This window comes from Notechis scutatus, chromosome 9, assembly GCF_049901735.1.
Source record: "Notechis scutatus isolate UNSWTSFEM ecotype Mainland chromosome 9, rNotScu1.2, whole genome shotgun sequence".
Classification (NCBI taxonomy): domain Eukaryota; kingdom Metazoa; phylum Chordata; class Lepidosauria; order Squamata; family Elapidae; genus Notechis; species Notechis scutatus.
The window spans coordinates 8,781,567-8,809,133 of record NC_142017.1 but is presented as its reverse complement, the minus strand read 5'-3'; the positions used below and the strand labels follow the sequence as shown (position 1 = coordinate 8,809,133).

Here is a 27,567-nt window from a genome sequence, read left to right as displayed (position 1 = left end):
TGTTGTTGGTACATATAGTTTGATGACTCTTTTGACTTCAAGTAAAAATATGTTGCAATGGTCTTCAACAGTATTGCATCCAGTGAATAGAGATTGCTAATCAAGGGATGAGAGATCATTGTCTATAAGATCATAGTTGCCTTTTTTGAAGTTATAATTGGGGATTACATCATTGTGATGATTTTTGTGTGGGCGTATGTTGAGACAAAAGTCAATCATATTGTGGTCACTGCTGGAAAAGGGTTCTTTGGTTTGTATTCTGTAAATTAAATTCAAACTATTGCAGAAGATGAGATTGAGGCAGTTGTTTAGTCTAGTGTTGTTGGTTACTAGTTGTTCCAGTCCCAGATTTGTAACAACATTGTAGAAGGTTGCGTGTATTGGTTCAGTTGTACATTCATTTAGGGACCAGTCAATATGAGGTAGATTGAAGTCACCAAGAAAGATAAAACCGTGTGAGCAGGATGCTGCCCATGTTAGTAGTGTATTTAGCTTGTTTACATGTTCGATGTCATAATCAGGTGCTCTGTAACATAGTAAGAATCGAAATGTAATATTTAAGGATAGTTCACAGATGATGGTCTCAGGAAGAGCAAGCTCCTGGGTAACTTGGATGTTTTTTAGATGTAAGGACTTTTTATAGAAGATAGCAACACCACCTCCTCTATGAATTTCACGATCTGATCGGTAAACATGATAGTCTCTTACTGTGGTAATGGAGTCAGGGAGAGATGCATTGAGCCATGTTTCACAGACAAATATGATGTTGAATTTAGCCATATTTAGTAAGAGGAGAAATTCAGGTATTTTATTCGCAAGGCTTCTTGCATTGAGTAGCTTGCATTTAAGGCCAGCAGTAGTTGGAATTGAGGTAGTTAGGGGCGTGCGTGGTGGGTACTGGTGGGTACTCTCTCACTGAAGGCTTTTAAAAAGACATTGGACAGTCACTTGTCTAGAATTAGGGGACTGGAGGCTAAAACATATGAAGAACAGTTGCTGGAACTGGGTATGTCTAGTTTAATGAAAAGAAGGACTAGGGGAGACATGATAGCAGCCTTCCAATATCTCAGGGGCTGCCCCAAAGAAGAACGAGTCGAGCTATTCTCCAAAGCACCTGAGGGCAGGACAAGAAGCAACAAGTGGAAATTAATCAAGGAGAAAAACAACTTAGAACTAAGGAGAAATTTCTTGACGGTGAGAGCAATTAATCAGTGGAACAACTTGCCTCCAGAAGTTGTGACTGCTCCAACACTGGAAGTTTTTAAAAAGATGATGGATAACCATTTGTCTGAAGTGGTATAGGGTTTCCTGCCTAGGCATGGGGTTGGACTAGAAGACCTCCAAGGTCCCTTCCAACTCTATTGTTATTCTATTTGCAGAATGGTATAGGGTCTCCTATAGGGAGCTCAACTAAAAGACCCCCCCCCCAAGGTCCATTCTAACCCTATAATTCTGTTCTGTTTATCTGTTATATGCTGAAAATTATCACTAGAAGTTACAGCTGTATACAGTGGACCAGCCAGAATGGGGAATAATGTATGTATAATGTATGGGGAATTATAGGTTAGGTTATGAGAATTGTAAATAGTACCAGGTGGGGGAACTTATCTATACATCATCAAAGTAGCTTGAAGAAGTCAATTCATGAAATTGTCTTAAAAGAGGAATGGATACAATTGTCTATGATATATAGAGAGATACTTTTAAATTGCATTACAATTTAATAATTGTAATAATTCTGAATAATAATTTTAGTGTGCATTGATGAATTAGTTTGGAATATTAATAGGTAGGTATTCTTCTCTACTATTTCCTGCACAATTCACTAATCAGTGGTATGTGCTAAATTGATAAAGCACATTGAACGTATCCAATGGGATGGAACAGTAATATATCTTTTAAACATGAACTAATCAGTAAATTACATACACATGTGTATACATGTCTAGGTCTTTTGAAAAAGAGTAATGAATTGATTTCATGTTCCAACAACCCAAAAATTGTGGTAGTTGTGGCTGCTGCTATTGTCATGTGGTTTTCATTTTCAACATTCTGTGACAGTTTCCCAGCCAATCTCACAACCCCTTGCTCCCTTCACCACCCAGTATAGTCACTTACTCCCCGCTGGAAGGGGGAAGGGAAGGGAAGGGAAGGGAAGGGAAGGGAAGGGGAGGAAGTAAAGTTGCTTTTTCACACTCCCTGCCAAATTCCCACAAAGAAGCTCAATATGGAAGCCGGCCAGATATCAAAAATGACTCCTGCTCTTATTGCTTACCTACCTTATTTCTCTGTCTAGGAAAGGAAATACCTCTGAAATGTTGACCCAATGAGGCAGGCATTGCCTAGTATGCCAATAATAATAAAATTAATTTTAGTAACACAACATTTTAGAATGGCTTTCTTCTCTTAAACTACCATTCATTACATACATTTGTAGTGCAAAAAGTTTTATCTAATGCCAGAACAAAACTGTCAGTTTTCTGACTTCTATCAGAGATACCTACTTTGTATTACATATGAACTGTAGTTTAGAGACCAGTAGACCAATGATTGTAGTGAGTGAATTTATAGCTCAAATACTCAGAGGAATTATTTAGCCATTCTTTTTATTTGTTTTCTTGCAACTCTGGGTCCATAATATTCTAAATCTTCCTGTGGTTTGTCCATTAGCATCCCAAGAACTCAGATATATAATCTAAGGGATCTTTGTGCACAATCGAGTTACCAGATAGTCATCACATCATGGAACTCTTGAGAGATTTTTGAATTAAAATGTATCCACTTGCCTACCACTACTGTCCTGCAACAAAGACACATGAAGCACCCATGAAATTCCATTCCCACCACACATGTGCTTTACTTGGTCACTAAAGACTTTTCTTGCACTGTTGAAAAAGTCTTGAATATGAAAATTTAAAAACCTTAAGGTAGGCTCTGCCTCTTCAGGATTTCACTCTGTTAAATTTCACAGCAGCCTCATGCCTCTGAAGCCAATTTAAGTATTCATAACTCATCTATCTGAACACAATTGGAGAGTATATTTTTAATCACCAGATCAAAGCGTTATTTATTCTTGCATTGCAGGCTGGATTGGCCAGCTGAATTCTGAGAAAATCCAGGATGCTACAGCTTTACTTAGTTTACTAGCATAAAATGATGTTTAATTTTGTTTCCTAGTTACAGCCTCAGCCTACTTTCAGAATTGGCAGCATCTTGCCTTGAAGAGAGGCGAGAGAGGCTCTACTCATACAGCAAATAGAAATGTAAGTAACTGGAGCCTCTTGTGTCACACTAGGTTTATGAGAGGAAAAGGCACCCTGCCTCTTTTATGTAGCCTTCAAAGCACAGGTGTCTTCTTTGAATCAGATGCTGGACACGGCTCAGTTTACTTCTTAGTTCATAATCAATCTATTGTTCTTTTATACACAGATACAAAATTCACAATATGACAGTCATACTAATACCATTTTTAACTCTCCATATTCATATATATATATTGGATATATATAGTCCTAGTAGAGCTGGCACACGTAGTCTCAAGACATATGCTGAACAGATTTTCATGCCCAGAAGAACTTCATGTTCTATATCAAGGGTCTTCAAACTTGACAAGTTTAAGACCTGTGGACGTCAACTCCCAGAATTCCTAAGCTAACAATAACTGGAGGAGGAATTCTGGGAGTTGAAGTCCACAAGTCTTAAAGCTCTCAAGTTTGAAGACCCCTGTTCTATAGGAAGGCCATGTTCCAAGAGTATTGTACAGGTGAAGGTTTCCCCTGACCTAGCATGTTTGACTCTAGGACACAGTGATCATCTCTGTTTCTTAACAGAGGGAACCAGCATTGTCCGAAGACACTTCCGTGGTCATACATCAAAGGTGCACAGGACACTGTTACCTTCTCTCCAAAGTGGTTCCTATTTATCTACTTGAATTTGCATGCTTTCAAACTGCTAGGTTGGCGGGAGCTGGGGCAAATAATGGAAGCTCACCCCATTGTGCAGCACCCGGGTCTTAAACCCAAGATGTCAGCTTTCCAGATAACAAAATCAGTGTCTAGAACCTTTAGTACATTGGTAGAAGAGTGTCTGGTGGGAACAAAAGCTTCATGCAGATAAAAAACTCCTTCCTTGGATTTGTACTCGGTGGCCACAAAAATAAAGTTTCTACTTTAGAACATTTATTAGAAGAATGGAGGTGAAAGTGTCATAACTGTATAGTCAACTTATTTATCACAACAATTATATGGCTACAGAAAGGCTATCGTTATCTCAAAGAACATATGGGACATGCCCATTTGGGAAAACTACAACCTTTTGCTTTTAGCCCATGGAATTGGACAACAAAAATGCATAGTAATAAACTGATTATGCCTGTAATCACTGGATATTTGTATAAATGCAAGACATAAGGCATAAGTGAGTCCATGTGTTAATCACAAGTCAAGTGTTTATTTCAGCTTGCCTGCGTGCAATGAGAGAAACAGAATTCAGACTCACTTCAGAATAAGGCACCGTTAAAGAGTCTTATGTAAACAGTTAATGAAGAAATGTTCAGAGATGAATTAAGAATTGAATGCATACGTCATATAATGTAAGCAAGGAGTAGGGACTTTTTTTTCCTGGCTAGACTTCTGAGAACATCCAACTGTTCCCTAGTGGTCTTCAGAAAACATGTAATTATTTTGTTAAATAAAACACCCATCTCATTCCAGGTCTAGACTAGAAGCAATCAATTTTAAAATGCAATCTATTCAATTATAATGTCTTACTACACACTACCTAACAGGACAACTGTGATAACAATAACACTATAGTCTTGAGCCTCTGTTGGATTCAGCCAACAACCAGAAGCTGTTGCAAGCAAAGCTGCCTTCTGCAATTGACTGATAGCAAATTTGTCAATGTTTATGGTGTTCTAGTGGTGCTCCAGTTGTTTTGGAACTGCACCCAAGGTGCCTATTACTATTGGTACTACCCTTGCTTGCCTTTGCCATAGTCATTCTATTTCTATTTGTAGGTCTTTGTATTTGGTTATCTTCTCCAGTTCTTTCTCTTCTATTCTGCTGTCTCTAGGCACTGCCACACTATTATTATTATTATTATTATTATTATTATTATTATTATTATTATTATTATTATTATTATTATTATTATTATTATTATTATTATTGTTGTTGTTGTTGTTGTTGATGTTGTTGCTGTTGTTCCTACTTATTAGCCAAATAAAGGGAGCACTAATCAGTTCACAGAGAACTCTATGCATGAAAAAGAGTTTTGTTGAAGACATTGGTGGCACAATATAAGATGCTTCAGAAGATTGGAGAGGCTAAAATCAACAGCCACATGCATGGCATCCTCAACTACTGGCATTCTCAACAATGAGTGGTTCTATATGCATAAGGGACATCCGAATCCAATACAAAACCCTATTGCTCTTGACAAATCAAAAAGAAAAAAATGAAAGAGATAGATTCTATAGTGTAACCCAACCTTCTCAACATGACCTTCTGCAGATTTTGTTAGGGTCACATTGGCTGAGAATTCTGGGAGCGGAAGTCCTCACATATATTGGGGGGAAAAATAGCTTTGGAGAAAGTTGATAAGATATATTATCTGTCCTGGTGTTTCCCTGGAGGCACCCTTCTTGCTCTATTTTCAATATCCTATATTTATCAAAGTGAGGAAGACAAAGAAATTGCAATAATTACAGCAACAATTACTTAGTATTAGTGGGATAGTGATTTGTGGGATGGAAGTTCTGAAGAGCAAACATTAAACAATTAGTATTCACAACAACAGTACAAGTAAGAGACATATAATTTACCAAGATTCCGCAGATGGGAGAAAAAAAACCAAAAGGAGTTACCTGCCATTCGCAAGTATAACCAGAACATACATTTCTACAATTTTGGTTATTTTTACATCCAGCAACTTTTATGTGATAATCTCTCAAAGAATAGTCAGAGTCACATACAGAGGGAATGGGTGGCAAAAAAACATATCATTAATAAATAAAATAGAACAAGAAGAGAAGACATGCTACATTCATGTTTTACCATTTTCCTTTTTCCTAAAAAAATAATTTTAGTCAACTAAATTTAATTTTACTGTGTGTTATTTCAATCTCTATATAGAGTCATGTGGTGCAGTGGTTAAAGGGCAGTATTGCAGGCAAATTCTGCCAACAGCCTGGAGTTCAATCCTTGACAGAGCTCAACTCAGCCTTCCATCCTTCTGAGGTTGGTAAAATGAGGACCCAGATTGTTGGGGGGCAATATGAAATAATGCTTATATTGTAAACCACTCAGATAGTGTTGTAAAACATTATGGGGTAGTATATGTGCTATTGCTATTGTTATACTGGTGTTTTATTAATTGTCAGTTCCTAGAGTCACCTACATACAAGTTTCAAGCTGATGTCTTTTCCATCCCTACTTAGAGAGGTCATGATGTCTTCATGCCAACTATTTGGTGGGTTGAGGCACACTTGCCCAATAAACATTGTGCCAAGGGCTGCACTCCAAAAAAAAAATTAAACGGGGCAAACAGAAAGGAAAAGGTAAAACCAAACAAAAAGTGACACATGATTTAATTTACCTTTAAAGATCATTGAAATGAAATGGTTTAAATGCAGTGACTCTAACAGTTGCCCATGTGTGCAATAATATTTTTCTTTTTCTCAAGGGCTAAGCATAGAAATTTGGCGATGGCATTCAGAGAAGCTTTGGGAATTGCATCCAAAACCTGGGACTAAGTACCCCTGCTCTTCACAGATAACAGGGTTGGGATACAAGATTGCCACAGGTAATGGGCAATATGTGCCTAGTAAATTCCGACCACAAACAGACATGTTTATTGATCCAGTGAATCATGACTGCATGGAATGTTGAATTAATGGAGCAAACTGCAGAAATGAAGGAGACAGGGTAACTCAAGTTCCCCATAGTCCTACAGACAATAGACAGCCCAGGATGAGGTTTCCTAGATAGCAAATTTCCATTTTATCTCTTCCTCTGAATAACATCACTCCCAGGACTTTGGAGAGAGGCCCTTTTTGGGGTTTGTTTTAAACATTGGTAAGAACGCCAAATCTATGTTCGTCAATATTTTGAAACATCACTGCATCTTCTAAACATTCTAAACACCAAGAGCCTCTGCACCCGAGACAAATTCCTTGTGTGTTGAATCACACTTGGCCAATAAAGAATTCTATTCTATTCTATTCTATTCTATTCTATTCTATTCTATTCTATTCTATTCTATTCTATTCTATTCTATTCTATTCTATTCTATTCTATTCTATTCTATTCTATTCTTTTTCTTATTCTTATTCTTATTTATTCTTATTCTTATTCTACCCCACCCTACCCTACCTTACCCTACTCTACTCTGCTTTACTCTACTCTAGTTTTCTACTCTTATTCTGTTCTGTTCTATTCTGTTCTTCCCTTCACTAACTCAGTCCCACCTCAACTATTCTTTTGTGGACTCAGACTGTACCTAGAACTTGTGAGAGAAAAGGAAAAATGAAATTGTTTTTCTAATGCAATTTTTCCATCCTATATTCATCTTCTTCACCTTTCTGTCTGGGTTGTTTAGGCATGAGGACCTCAGAAAGGAGCCTAAGTAACAAAAAGGACATGGCAGAACTCCATCCCAAACATACTTTCGCTAACACTGTAATACAGGTAGTCCTCAACTTACAACCACAACTGGACCTGAATTCCTGTTACTAAGCAAAACTATTGTTAAGTGAGTTGTGCCTGGTTGCCATGGTTGTTTAAGCAAATTCCTGCAGTTGTTAAATGAATCATGCGCTCATTCAGCAAATTCTTCCATTGGTTTTGCTTGTCTGAAGCCAACTGGGAGGGTCACAAATGGCGATTATATGACCCTGGGACAATTTTTTTGCCACCTTCTAATTTACATTTGAAATATTTTTGATGATCCTACCTCCCATTTATAACTATATCTATGCCTACCTCCAACCCACCCACCTCTCTCTCTCTCTCTCCCTAATCTATCTATCTATCTATCTATCTATCTATCTATCTATCTATCTATCTATCTATCTATCTATCTATCTACTATCTATCTCTATCTTATCTCTATCTCATCTCTATTTCATCTACCTACCTACCTACCTACCTATATATCTATATTTATATCTGAAATGTAAGCTAGGAGGTAGCAGGAAAGGTGCTAGAGTTTTGGCTTGTTTTCTTCTCAACCAACTCCCAGTTGCTTCTTACAAGGAAGGAAGGAAGGAAGGAAGGAAGGAAGGAAGGAAGGAAGTCCAACACCTTTGTATAAAATAAGTTGTCAACTACCCAAGGCAAACCCCAGACATCTTTGCAACATCTCGCCAGAAGGGTTAAATTTATATTCTATTAAATATCTCCCCCTTCTTCCCTGTTTCTTTCCCCTCCCTTTCTTCCTTTTGGTTTCATCTTCTCTGTAAAATACATAACTTAAAGTGAAATCAAATATTAAAAATGACAGACTCTATAAGTGCCGTGAGTAACTTCAGGTCACGGAGGGAGGGAAACGCAGGCAAGTTGTCAGGCACTATCTGTCAGAGTGAATTAGAAACAATCAACAGAGACTGAAAGGGAAGGTGATTGTTATTAAGCAGTGGGGCTGTGAGCAAGCTACCCAGATGTGGTCATGCATATAAAGAACAGGAAACAGGAGTTTAATTCAGGAAGCACTGGCGAATAGGGCAGCACAAAGGATAAAAGTCTTTTGTCACTAATAAGCTGGAAGTTACTTTGATAACAGCAGGGTTAGCATCGAGAATAAAACACATTGCTTTTCCCTACCATACACCATTAATATCACAGAAATCTGGTAGAAAGGAATGTGTGGCGGGGAGGGGGACGCTTAGTAACCGGGGCCTCTCCATCAACCCAGCAACACAATGTCTCAGCTCATATTATTAATTAGGGTATCGTGATTGGCGAATGTCTAGATGGCAGGAGTGGGGGGTGGGAAAGGTTGCAGCTTTCTTTACCTTCACAATGGCTCCCAAGCAAGAACTCTGCACACCACTAATAGTCATAAGAATAAACATGACTGTGCAACCAACCACAATGTAATAATAATAATGATGATGATGATGATAATGATAATAAAGATAACAATAACAATAACAACCATGTGATCATCACTGCATCATTGTTCCTCTGCTGAATTGCTTTGTGTTTTTTTCCTCTCACCCTTTTCTTTGGTGAATCATTGGAAAACATCTAAATATAAGGAAGATCATTCCTGTGGCAGGGAGACTTAAGTTTGCATGCAGATTGGGCTTGATTTTAGAAGGAGTGTGATGGGAAATCAAAGTGTTATAAGCATGCATTTTGCAAAAGATGGTTTAAGACTCGAGGTGGACTGCGGAATAAATAAAGATTCAGCAACAATGCTTCTGGTCATGCATAGAGGTAGATGGATAGCAAAGATGAGAAATATCCAGATGGCAGAGGATTACAACTCCCAAGAGCCCCAATGGTATGACTAAGGGTGAGGAATGCTGGGAACTGTAGTTTAGCAGTTTCTAAAAGGTCCATATTCCCATCCTCTGTGACAGGCTAAAACCCAGTGAAATCCCAATTCCCATGACCCTTTCACTGAGAACCATGGATCAATCATCACCTAGCTTTAGACCTCATTCTAAGCCATAATTTATTTTAACTACAGTTTGCTGAGAAGGCCACAACAGATCAGATTCACACCCCCTGCTCTATCAAAGCAAAGAACCATATTATGATTGAGCATGAGGTGCAAACCCAGTGACCAAGGTTAAATTAATGGTCTCCCTAGTCATTTAGAATACCTGAGCTTCTGTGCAGACACATGCAACTTATGTTGTATGTTCTTTCCTTTGCAGGCATCAGTATGGATTCTTAATTTATCACTAGAAATTGGAAATATGCCAACGTAGAAAAATTTAAATACTCATGAATCTCCAGGAAGGATAAACAGAATGACCACGTTCTCTACAGGTAGCCAGAGCACCAAATCTATGTAATTCTTCATTTTTCTCCACGTGTTCTTATACTGTATGCTGGTGAGATAAAGGAAGGCGATAGTATATCATTACATTTTAATTCCCTGCCTTTAATTAAACTGACTAAGACAGTCTAAAAACATCTGCGTGCGTGTTTCTACTATCTGACCAATTCTTACAGATGTACAAACCTGAAACATATGATCTCCATGGATTTGATCCTGGAAACTTTCATAGCCAGCTATAAATTTAACATCTGACCATCCATTAGTGTCTTCTCCCCGTAGGAGTTAATCTGATCAGGATGTCAATGCAAATCCCCTTCCCATGCAACATATAATCTTACAATTAGTAATTGTGCACGCACATAAATTGGAGACAGACGTCTTCTTGCTTCATGCATCAAGAGAAAAGTTTCTGTTTGCATCAGTGGAGGTTGTCAGTCTGATGCAAGAAGCAACGGCTTTCTCCTTCTATAGGAGATCCTACAGGGACCTAGGTAAAATATTAAATGATCTCATTCCATCACTAATGTTTATTGAGTTGTATGATTATTATCAAATCTGTTAGGGCTCACAGACCATAAAACTATGATGTAGTCATGGAAGAAAAAAAAATGTTCTCTGGCATGTTCAGAATGGTTCGCTGTAAAGAAGCCACATGGTTAGATCTGGAAAGAAGGACAAGAATGGGTAACTTCCAGACAGACTAAGATCTATCAATCAGGAAGTTTTTAAAGAAGAGATTGGACAACCATTTGTCTGAAATGGTGTAGGGCCGTGATGCCAAACCTATGGCGCACCTGCCACAGGTGGCATGCAGAGCCATTTGTGCCGGCACACGAGCCCCAGCCAAATTTACCTGCACTGCACATGTGCGTGCCTCCCAGCTGATTTTCGGCCTGAGGCTGTTTTCGCCCTCCTGGAGGCTCGAGGGAAGCCTCTGCAGCCTTGGGAGGCTGAAAAACGGGCCTTCTGGAAATACTGAAAGTGCCGAAACGGGCCCATTTTTAGCCTCCCAAGGCTGCAGAGACTTCCCTCAAACCCCCGGGAGGGCAAAAATGGCCTCCCTCAGGCTACAGAGGCCCTCAGGAGGTTGAAAACGGGCACTTCCAGGATTTCCGGAAGGCCCGTTTTCAGCCTCCTGAGGCTCCAGAGACTTCCTTCGAGCCTCTGGGAGGGTGAAAACGGCCTCCCCGGGGCTCCAGAGGCCTTCCGGAGCCTGAAAATGGGCACTTCCGGTATTTCTGAAAGGCCCGTTTTTCGGCCTTGCGAGGCTGCAGAGGCTTCCCTCAAGCCTCCGGGAGGGTGAAAATGGCCTCAAACAGGCTGAAAATCATTTGGGAGGGAAGCGCATGTGCAGTACAGGTAAGGGGCCAGGGTGGGGGGGGGGGTGTTGCATGCACATGCCCAGCGGGGTCGGGTGCATTGCATTGTGGGTGCTGGCACACCACAACAAAAAGTTTTGCCATCATTGATATAGGGTTTCCTGCCTGAGCAGGGGGTTGGACTAGAAGACCTCCAAGTTCCCTCCCATCTCTGTTATTCTCTTAATTTAAATATTCAGCTTCTTTCTTGGGAATTCTTGGATATTTTCTGGCATGGATCATATGAAACTTTCCCAATCTGTCAGAGACTGGGATGATTCCTCTTCACAGTCTTCAGAGACCCAAAACAATGTAAAAGTTTCCTCTTGGAGTAAAGCTGCACATATGTAGCTTGAGGAATATGTGAACCTATAGCCAATATCTCCAAGAAGCTAAAAGATGCCTTCCTCTTTACTGAAACAATTGTTAGGATTTTCTTAATTCGCCCTAAATTCATACTGTATATAGTTTGGCTAGGCTTTTAAATCTCCTGGACTTTGCCATTAACCTTTCTACGAAAGTTTGTTTCTATCCCACTTTTATTTTATTTTATATCATTTAACATCTCATCAATTTTTATGGTAATTTTATTAAACATTACAATTAAAAAGGTTTTTTTTAAAATTGCAAACTAAAAGAAGCTTTAAAAAAAGGAAAAATTATCTGTAACCAGTCGAATGGCTTGGAAGTTCTGGGTGCCCCCTCACCGGAGGTTTTCAGGAAGAGACTGGACCGCTACTTGTCTGAAATGGTATAGACCGGGGTGTCAAACTTGCATCATCATGGCAGTGTCACGTGACATATTGGGACTTTTTCCCCTTCACTAAACTGGCAGGGGCATGGCCAGAGTGTGACACATCTGGCCCACAGGCCGTGAATTTGACAGCCATGTTATAGACTCTCCTGCTTGTGCAGGGAGTTGGACTAGATGACCTCAACGGTATCTTCCAACTCTATTATTCTATGTTCTATGTTCAGTCATCAGTCTTAAATGCGGCATTTCTTTCCTGGAATTATCAATTTAATAACTCATTCATAGGTATTAAGAGAAAGAACATTTACAAATTTTCTGGTGCTGTAACTTCCAAGTCTGTCGGGGTCTGGATAAAGATGCAAGGGTCTAGTAGTGACTTAGAGCATTGCTCTAAAGGTGCCAATCTCCAATTCTTCCCTTCTTCCATCTATAGAACTTCAAGAAAGCAGGTGCACAAAGGCTGGTATCTTTTATTAAGGGCATATCACGTGTCATAAATATAAGATAGAAAAATAGTCAGTTTAAAAGCGTTTTCATTTACTTGATGTGCTCCTGTTGAGTGAAAACTAGAGTAGCATTACATTCCATGATATATTCAGGGAAGACAGAATCATATTTAGTTCCCTACTGTAGTAACTTGTTAAAGGAGGACTCAAAAAAAAGAGAATTTCAGAGGGAGAACAGGAGGTAGAGAGGGGACGACCAAAATAAAGCAGAGAATGTAGATAAACTTCCTCTGATATCAAGTACGGCAGATGCTTCCAAGATCTCACAGCAAAACAGTAGGTTCCCTCTGAGCAAACAATGAATTTACTGAGGTCATGAGAACGTATGTTGAGGAAGATTAGGAAGGGTGAGGGGAACTTTTACTTTTTATCAGAGAGTTTACAGCAGAAAGAGAGCAGAAGAAGAAAGCTATATCCTCCCTTCCTTCCAAAGGAAAATATTCAGCTCACTTCAGGTCAAGGAAAGCTGCCTAACGTAGGAGAGGTTAGAATAGCAAGGGTGGCTATGGAGAAGACAATCTGGAGAAGAATGAAGCAATCTGGTCTGCCCACTCAATTTGCTCCTGCTTGTTTCTATCATCTCTGATTTAGTGTTGAAAAGCAAGGCTCTGAAACATGTGTCTCTCAGCCTAATTCCCCAAGGCTTCTGCAAGCAAGCAGTTTAGACTCTGGCAAAAACAAGACGATTGCTTGAGGCCAAAGCTGTGGAAGTCACCTATCTCATGGCCTTCTGTAAGATCTAGTGAGGAAGAGGTGTGTATTTTCTTTTCATTCTAGTTCATCACACCAGAGAGTAAAGCAGGGATCAAATTCAATGTGAAAGACATGACAATCTCCACTGCTGTTACTTTTGCTCCGTTTCTTGATTATACAGGCTTTGAAACTTTATCGGCACATAAGAAAAAAACTATCCAACCCCTCTTCCCCATATGCTATTGGCTGGGACATCTGCATTGTTCTGCTGCTTGTTAGTGGATAAAACATTTATCTTATGTTCAGACTACATCAACAAGGTCAATTTTGTTTCAAGCCTGTAAGAAGATGATTCTGCAGATGAATTAAGCCCTGATTGAAAAGTTGCATTTTCAAATGGCTAATCACATTTTATTTCAAGGCACACCAAAAGCACAACAAAGTAGTTACTTGTTTGCCCATTTCAAACAGCAAAGTATGAAATGTTAGTAAGCTTGAGAAGGATGTTCAGCAGACAGTCAGGTGAAGATTGGAAGAAAAATACACGAGGGGCTTTTAAGAAACTGTTTCTGGGATGGTTTTCTGTTCCACAGAATGAAACCTTTGATGCATCCAAATATTTTTAGCATGATAATTTACATTGGGGAATATTGGATATGGTTGTCAGTCATAACTCAAATCTGATGGCACAGAGACAAAGAGAATTGCAGAACATTAAACAGAACAGGGACAAGGTGTGTGGTCCAAAAGTCTACAAGGGACTACTCCTTGGTCTTCAGCAGTCACTTTCTTCCCAGATGGGCACTGTGGCAGGGAACACATGTCCTCAGTGATGGTTGGTACCCTCGGTGATACAACTTGGCAGTTTTTATCCATACGTGGTTGCATCCCATCCTCTATCCTTAAAAATATTTCCACAAGTAGTTAGACTGAGCTACTCAGCCATGCAAAAGATAGGGATAATAAAATCCATCTGAATGTATTGGAATTAAGCCTAAAGTCTCAGACCATTTAAGACTGGAGTATCTGAAGGACTGGTTCTCCCATCATGAACCTGTCAAAACCACAAAGATCAATCAACACATGAGTTCCTTCTGAAGACATTCTTAAATGTTAAATGTTGGAGGGTTTATCCATTTGAGATGTGAGAAGGACCTTCTTCCTTGTCACCCTAGGAATATCTTTGGGGGCCCTTCTATGTGTCCCTAAGGAGTTGCATTTTGGGCTCTATTCTCTCTATATTTAGAAAATCTGTCAAGACGCATTTCTCTTGTCATGCTTTTAATTGCTAATTAATTTTAATTAGGTTTCTTTAAAAAAAAACATGGTCTGTATGTTCCCTGTTGTTAGCTATTTTAAGTAGAAAGATGGGATTAAAAAGTGTGTAAATAAAATCTACATTTCAACCTGAGTGACTCTTGGCCCTGACCAAAGTTTTAAGCGGAGTTCCAGTTTCTTCACCTCCTCAGGGATGAAGGTTGTTTTTCCACACTTGATGGGCAAATGCTTCTGATGGTTCCAAGAAGCCAAATAAGAATAACATCACAATATTATCCTGAGAGAAAATGCATGCAAGAACCAATACTTTATTGAGTAAGAAATAGCACTTCTTTGGGGGGAAAATATAGGAAAAGATAAGCTATTTTCATCATTTGGAAACATTTAATGATTGTTTTTGAAGTCATGGTATTATAGGCATTATAGCCTGTTGAGTTGGATCAGGCAGACCTAGATTCAAGCTCTCGCTTGACCATAGAGTTGGCTTATAGCTGGTACTATCTTTTAGCTAAATCTACCTCAACTCTAGGATTACCTGAGAGATCAAGACTCTATGTTAGCCATGAAGATCTCTAAAGAGAAAAGGTAGAATTTCAATAAAGAGATGAAGAAGCCTTAAAAACAAAAACAAGGTACCTTCTTTCAAACATGGTGGTTATATCTCAAAACTAGGAAATAAGAAATTGGTTACAGGAAATAACAGGTCTTCAAATTGGGCTTAAACCCGAACTTTTTTTTATTAGGAATAATAAGAGGAGAATTTAGTAAAAAGTCTATATACATTATACTACATATAGTGACAGTGGCTAGAATTGCCTTGGCACAAAGTTGAAAATTGGAGTGCACCCCTTCCGAGGTAGTGTTGAATCGATGTTAACCTGGGCTAGAGACCTTGGACATAGTATTAACCTAGACCAATGGCAACAAATTTAGGACCAAAACAAAAAGATTATGTTAGCGACATCTTATAAGGAAAATCTGTATAAAATGTTTTATAGGTGGCACCTACCACCGGTCAGATTAGCAAAAATGTATGGTACTCAATCATCTGTATGTTGGAAATGCTTGAAAGAATGAGGTACTTTTTACCATATGTGATGGGCTTGCCAAAAAACACAGGTGTTCTGGGAAAAATGGTTATGGTTAGAGGAAATGTTGGGACTAAAAATTAGCTATATATCAGAGACGTTTTTATTAGGAATAATAAAAGAGAATCTTAGTAAAGCAGACACTTAACTATATATGTAATCACAGCAGCAAGAATACTCTTTGCCCAAACTTGGAAAACTAAAGAAATTCCAAATGATGATACTATAATAGATAAGATTTTTCAATGCACAACTAGATAGTTTAACACTAGAATTGAAAGACCAAGATAAATTAGAATATTATATAGTATGGAACAAATTTTACATATGGAGGGACATGAAAGGAAGTTCACAAAATCAAAATTAGAATTTAAAGCAAAACAGAAATGAGATATAAGAATAAGATCTATAATGGTACAAAGTTTAAATGTATATATGTATATAAGTATATAAATGTTTATATTTCCTTATCTTTTATAACGTAAAATGTAAAGACTAAAATGTATGTCAAAGAAAGTCCACCATGTTCAATATTTTAATGTTTATTTTCAATAAAAAAAATATTAAAAAAAGTGTTGGACTGTGCAGAGATGAATAAGCTTACTATAGAGTTGAAAGACAGAGAAAAATCAGAATATTACATGGTATGGGATAAATGGTATAGATGGTTAGATTATAGAAATAAGGATTAAAAGTATATATGTATGTAAATGTATGTGTAACATCGATGTCACAGTGTTGTAAAGAATGTAAAAGGGATTTGTATTCTTGGGGGAAAATGCAATAAAAAATAAATAAATAAGAATCCTAAAAAAAAAATCGAGCACAAACTATCTATTTTGTTTGACTGTGCTTTTCGTAGCATAATGGGACCATCCACCAAAAACCAAAATTGTGACTTACCTGGAAACAGGCTGTGCATTATCATGCACTCTGCTCTCCCCAACCACAGTTAAAATGAAAAAGACCCTGTTTGTGACTCATCTCGTATAAACCAGGAAACCGTCGTAAGCCAGGAACAGCCTCTGACTTTGCCTTCTTAGGAATAGCACAAACTGTCTGGCTTTGTTAACAGGGTTGACTGGAAGTCAAACAAGCATGGTGCTCATTTCTGAATAAGATAGAAAACCCCTTTCTATATAAAGTCATCTAGTCGCTCCTCCAGAAAATTCTATCTTCCTCCAAGTACTTCTCCTTTTCAGAAACCACAGGACCACAATTTTGTCAGGATCGCTCAAAAACCGTGTTGTATGCTGCCATCATATCACTGACAAAATAATATCAAAGCATAGTTTGGGGAAAAAAGCAAAGCAAAAGCAAACAGGTCTGTAGGAATTGTTTCTGCTTCTTGAACGTTATCTCCTGTAAGCTGGAGGTCTTCACGTGTAGCAGTGGGATCATGCAGTACTTATCCCACTCAAGAACTGCCTTCCACTCTATGTTTTACTTTCCTGAAGGGTGAAAAAAACTAAAACAATTCCCTTGCTTGGCACATAATCTCTAAATCTTATAAGCAATGGAAACAATTTTTCAGTCCGAGGAGATTGGCAGTTGAGATCATTGGTTTTGCATACTGTAGGGAGCTAAACATTTACCTTATTAAAAGACTGCCCTCCAAAACACAGTGCAGTTAAATAAACTGTTACCACTGTAATTGTTTTACAAGCATACTGCTGATAATATTATGAATTACCACTAATGTCTAGTTAGTAAATTAATACAGGAGTATCATTTAGTGTTAATTCCAGCGAGTTTCCTGAAGTTAAGTATATGAAGAGGGATTAGTTTCCTTCAAGACTGAAATGTGCCTAAGAAGAAGGAGGGTATCACACACAGCAGTGCAGAAAACAACGCCATAAAGTGGCATGCCGGGAATAGTTTGAAGTTGTGTGCCTCGTCTGCCTGAGAACTCACCAGCCCAGGAGCTCGGATGGATAGACTTTGGGCTTCAAATGAAAGAAGTGGAAATAAAGATGACAGTAGGACATTGAAGCAGTTTTATTCTAAGATCTTATGAACCCTGTTCTCAGACTGATTTTTTTTCCTTCTTAGAAGTCCACTCATCTAAGGTCCATGAGGTCATTGTCACCCTAATGTTTATTAATAATACCTTAATCAATTAGTAATAAGCCATAATTGATAGCAGCTTTTATCAACTTTGCTAGATTATCACCCGAGAGTTATCCACCGCAAAGATTTAAATGCTTCATTTTATTTTTAACTTTCCTTTTTCTCTATTTCAGTAATGTCAGGCAAAGATCTATGGTTTTACTATATGAACAAATGATGGGGCAGAATAATTTATGACTTTGACTCCAGTTTTCAGGAAAGCTATTTCCAATCTTCACCTCTGATTTGGTTTATCAAAAGCTACTCAAACTGACAGCAGAGTTACTCACAAGTAGATGGTTTTTTACTACACCTCAAGGAGTGTTAGACATAGTCTATTTCCAAAATCTAACCTGTCTTGCCAAGAAAGCCTATTGCAGGTTGAATAAATTAACTCAACATGCGTAAGACCTACAGTTGTAGTTTTGGATTGTAGGCCATTGGGTGAGTATATGAATAGGAGGAAAGCAGCAAGGACCTGTTGTAGCTGTGGGTCACCCTGGTAAATGATACTACTAGGAATATACTGGAGACCTGTGATAGGGACACATTTCAAAAGTTTTCCTTGGATTGACAAGAGCTAGAGACAATCTGACATAGTTAATTGTTTCCCTGCATACAAACTGGGCAACAGACATTTAGTTTAGGGAGGTGCCTAGTATGAACAACAGTGCCATGAATGGTTCGACTCTGGTGCTCCTCTGAGACTTGTGGAAATTTACAAACTTTCCTTCCATCAGTAAGTCCTAAAGGCCACAATGAACAAGAGTGTGCACACTGCAACTAGTCATTTCCCAGATCTTTGAAAGGCTAAACTATGCCCAATGAATTTGAACCTTGAAAACACATTAGAGATATGGATTCGATGGAGCAATGCCTGTGTGCCAACATGTTGGATTTCAAGTGAAGATTTTTGCCTCAAACCTTTGGACTCCGTGCTTTCTTTTTATTAAAATTCCTCCCCTACTTCTCTTTACAACTGAAATTCCAGGAATCAACTTCCTCCCCTTGCCAGTCCCATCTAGAAGACAGAAGTTTCTCCTACTGAAGAAAGAGTCATTGTCAAGCAGCAATCCAGAGGTCCTGATATGCCAGGGAAACAAGGAAAGGAGGAAGGTACTCAGCAAAGAAGGCAAGCATATCTTACCTTAGCAGCTTAACTGCATACTTGTTTTAAGGACTGTCAGTCTGGTTAGCAATCACTCAGTGAAAGGATGCAGCCGAGCTTGGCACTGACAGATTGCCAAAGGAGCGTCCCACTTCCCTATCACAAAAGAAAATAAAGAAAAGGAATGATGTAAAGTGAAAAGTAGCAAATTCGCCAAATCACAGCAATATGCGGAGGTCAAGGGAAATTCAAGTGGGGTTTGGGGGGGAAGGTTAAAGATGAAATCAGATCTGGGGTAGGAGAAATGACAATCTATCCTGAAGCAAGGCCAGTGGTGACATGGGGTAGACAAGAAGCTAAATACTTCATGGCGCTGGGATCGTTCATTTTCATCAGATCAATAAAAGCTTATATTTATCAGGATTCCAAGCAGCTGCCACTTCTGACAGCCTACACTTTATTTTCCTCCCTCCTTCTGCCAGATCATGGCAAAGAGAAGCAGAAGAAGAAGAAGAAGAAGAAGAAGGGGGAGCCACTTTTAATGCTATTTACACCTGAAGTCACAATTCCATTAAGAGGACCTGTTTTGTTAAAGAAACAGGAATTGATATTATTATATTGGCAGGAGCTGGAAACTCTCTTTGTTCTTCTCCCCATGTTTTTTCTGTCCTTTGCAATCCAGACTCAGCAAGAAGATTTTCTGACATTAAGTGCACTTTTTTGTGTGGGGGGGCGGGGGGGCGGTTCAAACTTACCATTTACAAAGAGAAGAGAAGCTTGCTGCTAAACAGTTACTACTCTAATCATCTGTACAACAATATTTGCTATCAGGCATTCTAAATAGATTATCACCAGTCCATCTGTGTCATTATTGATTTATAAGGCTTTAAGCGGCTTTAAAATGGAAGCTTTCCCACTAAGGGGGTTTCTTGTATAAATCAGAAGCATACTCAAATATAGCAGCCATCACTCAAGAAGAGTGTCCATGTGTGCACATGCACATATTGTGTATGTTTGCATGTGTGTGTGTGTGTGCATTTGTGCATAGACACACACACACACACGTACACACACGTACACACACACATAGATATTCATTTGCCACCCCTTAACTCATAATAAGAATGAGAAGATGATAAATTGCTTGTAATATACTGATCCAAACCAATATGCAAATTTTGGTGTTTTTTTTTTTAAATATATGACTTGAGTAAAAAGAGGCATCATTAACATATGAATGCTCTATGCAAATGATGGTGACAGAGCAGATGTTGCTGCATGTAATTGACCTATATTGAGAATTGCATCAGAACCCTTAACTCTATTAATTCACTACCCGGTAACTAGATAATGTCCCCCCAAAAAGTGCATTCTTTGAAACCATACACTGGAAGTAAGTCTGAGAGTTCCAAGGATACTAAAACAAGGTCATTGTCACCCGTATTTTGCTGTCATCTGCATTCTGCTCCTTATGGATGACATCATCAAGTGCCTGTGTAAATCGATCACTTAATAGCATTTAGAAAAATACTGCAGTAGGGAACAGGTTAGGGGGAGAATTGTCCCAGTTTTTATTCTCTCTCTCTTTGGCAGAAATGTCATACCTCTTAAATTGAGGGTTCTTTTTTTTTCTTCTTTTTTTGCATGAGTGCACTGTGAAACACACAGATGCCATTTTATTCCCTGTCTTTATTTTTTTTTCCCCCTCTTCTTCTCCGAATGACATTAAATTGTATTAACTAGCCTTTTGTCCACAGGGCACAGACCACCCTGTATATGATAATGTATTAATGCCCCCACATTCTAACCACTGAGCTGAAACATTTGGAGACTTAGAGGAGAAGTATGAAGCTTCATTGTGTGTGTATTGCCTGCTAACAACTGTGACACATACTAATAGAAACATACCAAATAAATTACTGCTTTCAGGTCTACCAAGCTGACATTTCTCTGCGAGGGACAATTTTATATTTGTGGCACAGAACAAAATTGCTTCATATGAAGCTACTGTGGATTAGCATAAAAATTAACACTTAAATTTCAGCTTATTTTCTACCCTCTCTTCCTGCCACAACAATCAATTCCTCTTATAAATCTGATTAGATTTTATGATGCTTATTATTCAAAGCATGTCTCAACACAGCATCCACAGAGCTTGAAGACTATTTGTTTAAATGTGGGAGGGGGGGGGGAAGCAGTAGATAAATCTATAGGTATTTTTTATTACCCCATTCCTAACCAGTTTCTTTCTCATATTGTAACATCAGTAATTGATTGCACACATTAATTAACATGTAAGGTAGAATTTCTGCATTATGCATGATTTATTTTCCTATCTAGTTAGTAGCATTGTCTGCTGACCTTGGGCTACTAGGACATTGGACTCGTTTTGGGTCCACACATAAATGCCAATGTTCATTCCCCCGAAAGTTATTAATGTCAGATATGAAATGAGATTTTTGATTTCACCTGCTTACTAAACCACAAAAGCAGTTGCTCCCCACAAAGCAGGCTTAAAAACCTGGAAATCTGAAAATGATCAATTGCTGAATCTAGCACAACTGTATTCAGGAGGTGCAATTCGGCAGGAGAGAATTGACAAATACACTAAAACAAGTCCGGATTAAAATAAATAAATAAACAAACAAAACAAACAAACAGAGGGGCTGTCAATTAGGAAAACCATGAAAAGTGGACATCATAGATAAAATGTCTACCATTGTACATACAAAGTCTCCCACTTTACATGATGACAGAAGCCTGACCTGACAGAATGCCAAGTGGTTGGATTGATTTTTTTTTAACCTGATGTTAAATTTTAAAAAAAGCTTTCCTAACCATTTAATATTTTACACTAAGAAATTACCTTAAAACTGCATATCAAAGCTCCAGCTTTGATGTCCATATGGCGCATCTATGTTAGCAGAAGGAGCACTGGAAGTTACCTTTCATTGTCAGGTTCTGTGTCTCACTCTACCACAATATTGTTGACAATGACTAGAAATGAATCTCTAAAACACCAAACATGTGTTCTACTCCTAAATCAATTTCAGAAAACTGGGGTGGGGGGAGTTGTAGGAGATCTGGAAACTATTTGGATCTGCATAGCCTTCTTTGTCCCTTATTTTGAAGGTGGGGAAGGCTCTGTTTGAAGGACTGCCTAATTGGTGTTCACTCTAAAAGCAACCTCCTTTAATTTCCTTTTCCAACTGGAATTATGCAAAGCCGTTCACAAGACTAAAATCCCCAGCATGGAAAACATCTATTCAGAATAGAGAATAGAGTAGAGTAGAGTAGAGTAGAGTAGAGTAGAGTAGAGTAGAGTAGAGTAGAGTAGAGTAGAGTAGAGTAGGGTTGAATTGAATTCTTTATTGTCATGATTGGACATGCAAGGAATTTGTCTCAGTGCATATGCTCTTAGTGTACATTTAAAAAAAAATACATTCATCAAGAATCATAAGATCTAGCCAGTTGGAGAATGATTGGAGAGAGGAATGATCCAAGCCACCTTCTTGTAGCCTGACCATTAGTGATCCGCCTAACAAACCACCTGGTTTTGATCTTCATCACTCCGTCTGGACAAAATTAAACAGAATTAGGTGTGATAGTGGAAGAAGTGCCTCTGCCCTTTATCAATGGGGATGGAAAGATTCCCCTTGTTGTGGTTGTGATGCTGATATGCAAACATATTGTGCAAGATTATCCCACGATGTGCGTTACTCTGGTTCCCGAGAAAATCTGCAGGAAACAACACCAAAGACGATTGCCTGAATAGCTGAATTGTACATCCAGTTATGAGGCCCCGTAGATGTTTTTGTATATATAATTATGTGGATTGTGTGTATATGTTTACTCTTCTTCTGTCATGGTCTCAACATACATTAAATAAATAAATAACAGGGATTAACATGAGGAGATCAGAGGCCCATTGTCCTTAAATGATGTCACTTCTCCCATATTCATTCAATTATGAGCATTTTCTCTTTAAATAATGAGCAGGAGGTTTATCTCAAAAAGCGTTGCCCAATAAAGCCATCAAGGGAGTGTTGCTTCCCTCTCTGTGACCTATTGAGAAGCAGAAATATAGACATTATCTGAGGCTTGATTATCCTCAAAATTTCCTTTTCAACAGAGAGTTATTTCGAGTCCAAATGTATCTAGCTTTGCCTCCAACCCAATGGATTGTGTTAAAGAGCCATCTGCTATCAGAAATTTTGCATCCATGAAAGTACTCACCAACCACACTCATAATAAAGGAGAATGGTTTAGATAAAAAGAGGCTGAGAATTAGCTCTACATGCTCTGACTTTTAGCTCTCAAAAAGACCTCTATTTTTGTCAATAGTATTTCAAAGGTACGTATTAGAGGGGAGGAATCTTAGCTACTTTACCGCTGTTCAAATCAGTGGGAACCATGCAACCCAAAACGAATGCAATGCTTTAAAGAGAAACAACCAATACTTATTGTTCATATACAGTGGACATTTTTTTCAGACCCCCATTTTTACCGTTGTTTAGTTCCCACAGGAGGGTTATTAGTGACTTTTATGACTTTAATCACTTGCCAAATTTGAGGTTGAGAAAAAATCCCTTTCACACCTCTGCCATTCTGAAAACAATGCTCTGAGAAACTCGACGCTGGATGCAAAGCTGATGGGGACTGACAAAGCAGAGCTGCCCTAATTTGGGACCCTCAGAATTTGCTGAGTGTCAACTCCCAGAATTCTGAAATAGGCTGGACATTGACTGGGGTGATTGGGAATACTGGGAGCTGAAATCAGACCCGTTCAGATAATCAGAGTTGGAAGGGACCTTATAGGTCAACTGGTCCAACCCCCTACCCAAGCAGGAAACCCTACACCATTTCTGACAAATGGCAGTCCAATCTCTTCTTGAAGGTCTCAAGTGATGACGCTCCCACAACTTCCGAAGGCAAAAGCTATTTCACTGGTTGATTGTTCTCACTGTCAGAGAGTTTCTCCTTATTTCCAAGTTAAATCTCTCCTTGTTCAGTTTCCATCCGTTATTCCTTGTCTGGCCTTCGGGTGCTTTAGAAAATAGCTTGACCCCTTCCTCTCTGTGGCAGCCGCTCAAATATTGGAAGACTGCTATCCTGTCTCCCCTGGTCCTTCTCTTCCCTCGACTAGCCAGGCCCAGTTCCTGTAACCGTTCATCATCTGTTTTAGCCTCCAGTCCCCTAATCATTCTGGTTGCTCTTCTCTGCACTATTTCTAGAGTCTCAACATCTTTTTTATAATGTGGTGACCAAAACTGGACACAGTACTCTAGGTGTGGTCTTACTGAGACTTTATAGAGTGGTATTAGTACCTCACTTGATCTCGATTGTATCCCTCTGTTAATGAAATTTAGGATTGCATTAGCTTTTTTGGCTGCTGCTGCATACTGCTGGCTCATATTTACCTGGTTGTCCACTAATACTTCAAGATCCCTAGTTACTGCTATTGAGCCTGGTTTCACCCAGTCTATGTATGTACTTTTGGTTTTTCTTGCCTAAGTGTAGGACTTTACTTTTCTCTATATTGAATTTCATTTTATTAGATATGGCCCAATGTTCTAGTCTGTCAAGATCCATCTGGATCTTGAGCCTATCTTCTTGAGTGTTAGCTAATCCTGCTAGCTTAGTATCATCTGCAAATTTGGTAAGTTTATTTATTTATTTATTTATTTTATTTGATTTGCCAATTGTTTACAAGATAATAAGTATAAGTGTATACATAGTTGTGAATACATGAAATGGGTACATATAAGAAAAATAAAAGAAGAATAAGAGAAACAATAGGACAGGGACGGTAGGCACGTTGGTGCGCTTATGCACGCCCCCTACAGACCTCTTAGTTCCCCTTCTATTCCCTCATCTAACTCGTTAATGAAGATATTGAAGAGTACTGGGCCTAAGACAGAACATTGTAGCACCCACTGCTTACTTCCCTCCATGTAGTCCTTAGACCCATTAAGTTCAAAGGAGCTCCAGCTATGGAAGGCATCTTTACATCATATCACTGAAGGGTTCTTCTATTAGTTTGTTTATTTAATACATGTATTGGCTGCCCATCTTGTTACAGGATAGCTCTAGGCAGCATACAATGTTAAAAAGAGGGGTCCTTGGTGCTCTCTGAGCCCGGTTGTTTTCTTGCAGATGTTTTATTACACAACTAAGTAATATCCTCAGTACTAGTTTTAGAGCTGATGGTGTTACCTATTTTGGCTAATGAAATGTCTACAAGAAAACAACCAAGTTTGGAAAGCACCAAGGACCATTTTTTTTCAACCCTGAGCTACAAATCTTCTCCTTTAATGTTAAAAAGGATAAAAATACAAAACCTTGGGGATGAAGGAAGTAGGACGAGCAAGGGGGTGGTGGAATCTGCTATTCACAGATAATATTAATGGGAAACCCACCCACCCCCCTTGGAACCATAAGCCAACTGGCAGAGCCAGGTATTTAAACTCTTCTGGAAGGTCAGGAGAATTGAAGTCAATCTCATTCTGGGGGATAAGATGTTTATCACCTCTATTCTATTTCTCCTTTCTGTCACATCATTTTTTTTATTATTATTGTAAGTCGCATGGGTAATCCTAGACTTACAACCATGTGTTTAATGACCATTCAAAGTTACAATGGCACCGAAGAACGTGACTTATGACTGGTCCACACACTTACAATCGTTGTAGCATCCCCATGGTCACACAATCAAAATTTAAACACTTGGCAACCAGCACATATTTACAAGGATTGATGTATCCCAGATTCCAACAAGTAAGGTCCATGACAAAGCCAGATGATTCACTCAACGACCATGTGATTCACTTAAAGAGTGCAGTGATTCACTTAACAACCAAGGCAAAAAAAATCAGGTGCAACTCATTAAACAACTGCCTTCCTTAGCAAAAAAAATTCTGGGTCCAGTTGTGGTAATAAGTAAGGGCCTAAAGACCTGGCTCAGCCAGTTGGCATGGGGCCCTAATGGAGGAAAACACAATGGAGGTGGGTTGATTGAATAACAAGAGATCCCATGTCCCCCAGTTCTGCCCCCCTCTCCCCACACGTCTTTGATTTTAATTTGGGTTTTAATTTATTCAGGTTTTAATGATGTATTTTTAGGTCTGTAAGCCACCCAGAGTTACCTTATGGTAAGATGGGCAGCCAATAAATTTTATAAACAAACAAATAATAAAGGACTGCCTATATGGTGATGATGATCATCATCTATTCTGGAATTATTTCCTTACTGTATTGCCTTGTGCAGGTATGTTCCTCTACATCACAAGTGTCAAACTCACCATGTCACATTGTTGTCATGTGATGTTTTGTGGTGTTTTCCCCATTCGCGAAACTGGGTTGGGTGTGGCCTGCATGTGATGCATCCAGCCCGTGGGCCACTAGGTTGACATCCCTGATGTACATAAAGAAGAAACCTGGTTAAGGAAAAGCATGTTGCTTTTTCTTCTAAAAATATCACCAGGATTCAACATTTGGAGAATTTTGAACTATTTTTTTTATCAATGCTGCAGTGTATGGAATCTGAATTAGTTTTTGCGGTTTCCTACCTATTATTTGTATATTTCTTTACTGCTTCCCTAGTTTATTTCTCCACCTGACACTGGTTGCAAACTACGAACCAATTACTTTAGAGCAGTTAGTGGAATAAACCTCTCTGTTCTCTAAAAAAGAATTGTAAATGGTGACCTTTTGATTTTAAATATAAACCTATAGATAAACCCTTCAAATCTTGTGATATAAGGCACTTATTTCAGAAAACCTAAAATCTGTAGTGATGGCGTTATGCAGTTTATATTATCACAATATTCTTATTACAACAAGCATCATATTCAAACAAATACAAGTACATTTTTATTGGTTTTCTAAATAAGCTTGCAATAAGATGGTTACAATTTGATCATAAGCTTGGAGAAAGTTCTGTTTTATTTTTGGCAAAGCACTGTTCGTGCAAGTTTCAAGTGACTGATTGTCCAAAGACAATTCATTGTTCAGTTTCTTGGACACAAAGGTGTCATTGTCTTCAGTCTTATTCTCTTCTCATTCTAAAATATCCTATTATTTATTTTAAAGAAAACATAAATGACCATAACAATAAAATCTAGCTACTCTATAATCATGTATTTTATACCTAGCCAAATTCCTTTCTCAACCGTATGAACATCTTATCATCTGAATAGTTGTTAAACACAATGGCTTGTTTGTATGGTCCACAATTGTTTCAGAACGTTATTTCATATTTCATGTTTTAACTAATTCTCTGCTGGGATTGACAAATGTTTTAATCTTTGCAAACTGCCCAAAGTTGTGTTTTAAGATGAGCAGCCATACAAATCTTTTAAGTAAATAAATAAACTCACTCCTAGGTGGCTTTCATTCTTAGAATATTTATATAGTGTTTCAAGAGAAATACTTGAGTTAAAACATCATGAGAGCAGCCCTGCTAAATGAAAGGATATCTGAAATGCTGGTCAACAGCTTAAGCTTAAATCAATCAAGATTTAAAAAAATACAAATGGTTACTAGACAACTCAATTTTGGATTGGAAATTCAAGTTATATTGAACAGAGTTGGACTGCATATGGATATAGGTAGTCCTTGACTTATGACCATAGTTGAGCCCAAAATTTCTGTTACCAAG

The 27,567-nt window shown here is 38.5% G+C and overlaps 1 protein-coding gene across 4 annotated transcripts in view; it reads right to left on the bottom strand.

Annotated features, from left to right (window-relative positions):
- The window catches only part of ZNF536 (zinc finger protein 536), a 324,777-nt gene that overhangs the window by 250,637 nt on the left and 46,573 nt on the right, over positions 1-27,567 (bottom strand). For 3 of the 4 annotated variants that reach the window (XM_087971515.1, XM_087971516.1, XM_087971517.1), the window contains exon 3: positions 18,948-19,064. The gene's annotated coding sequence lies outside the window, so the exon portion shown is untranslated. Of the gene's footprint in view, positions 1-18,947; positions 19,065-26,209; positions 26,320-27,567 lie in introns of those variants that run through there. The other variant, XM_026675983.2, reaches the window with a different exon arrangement.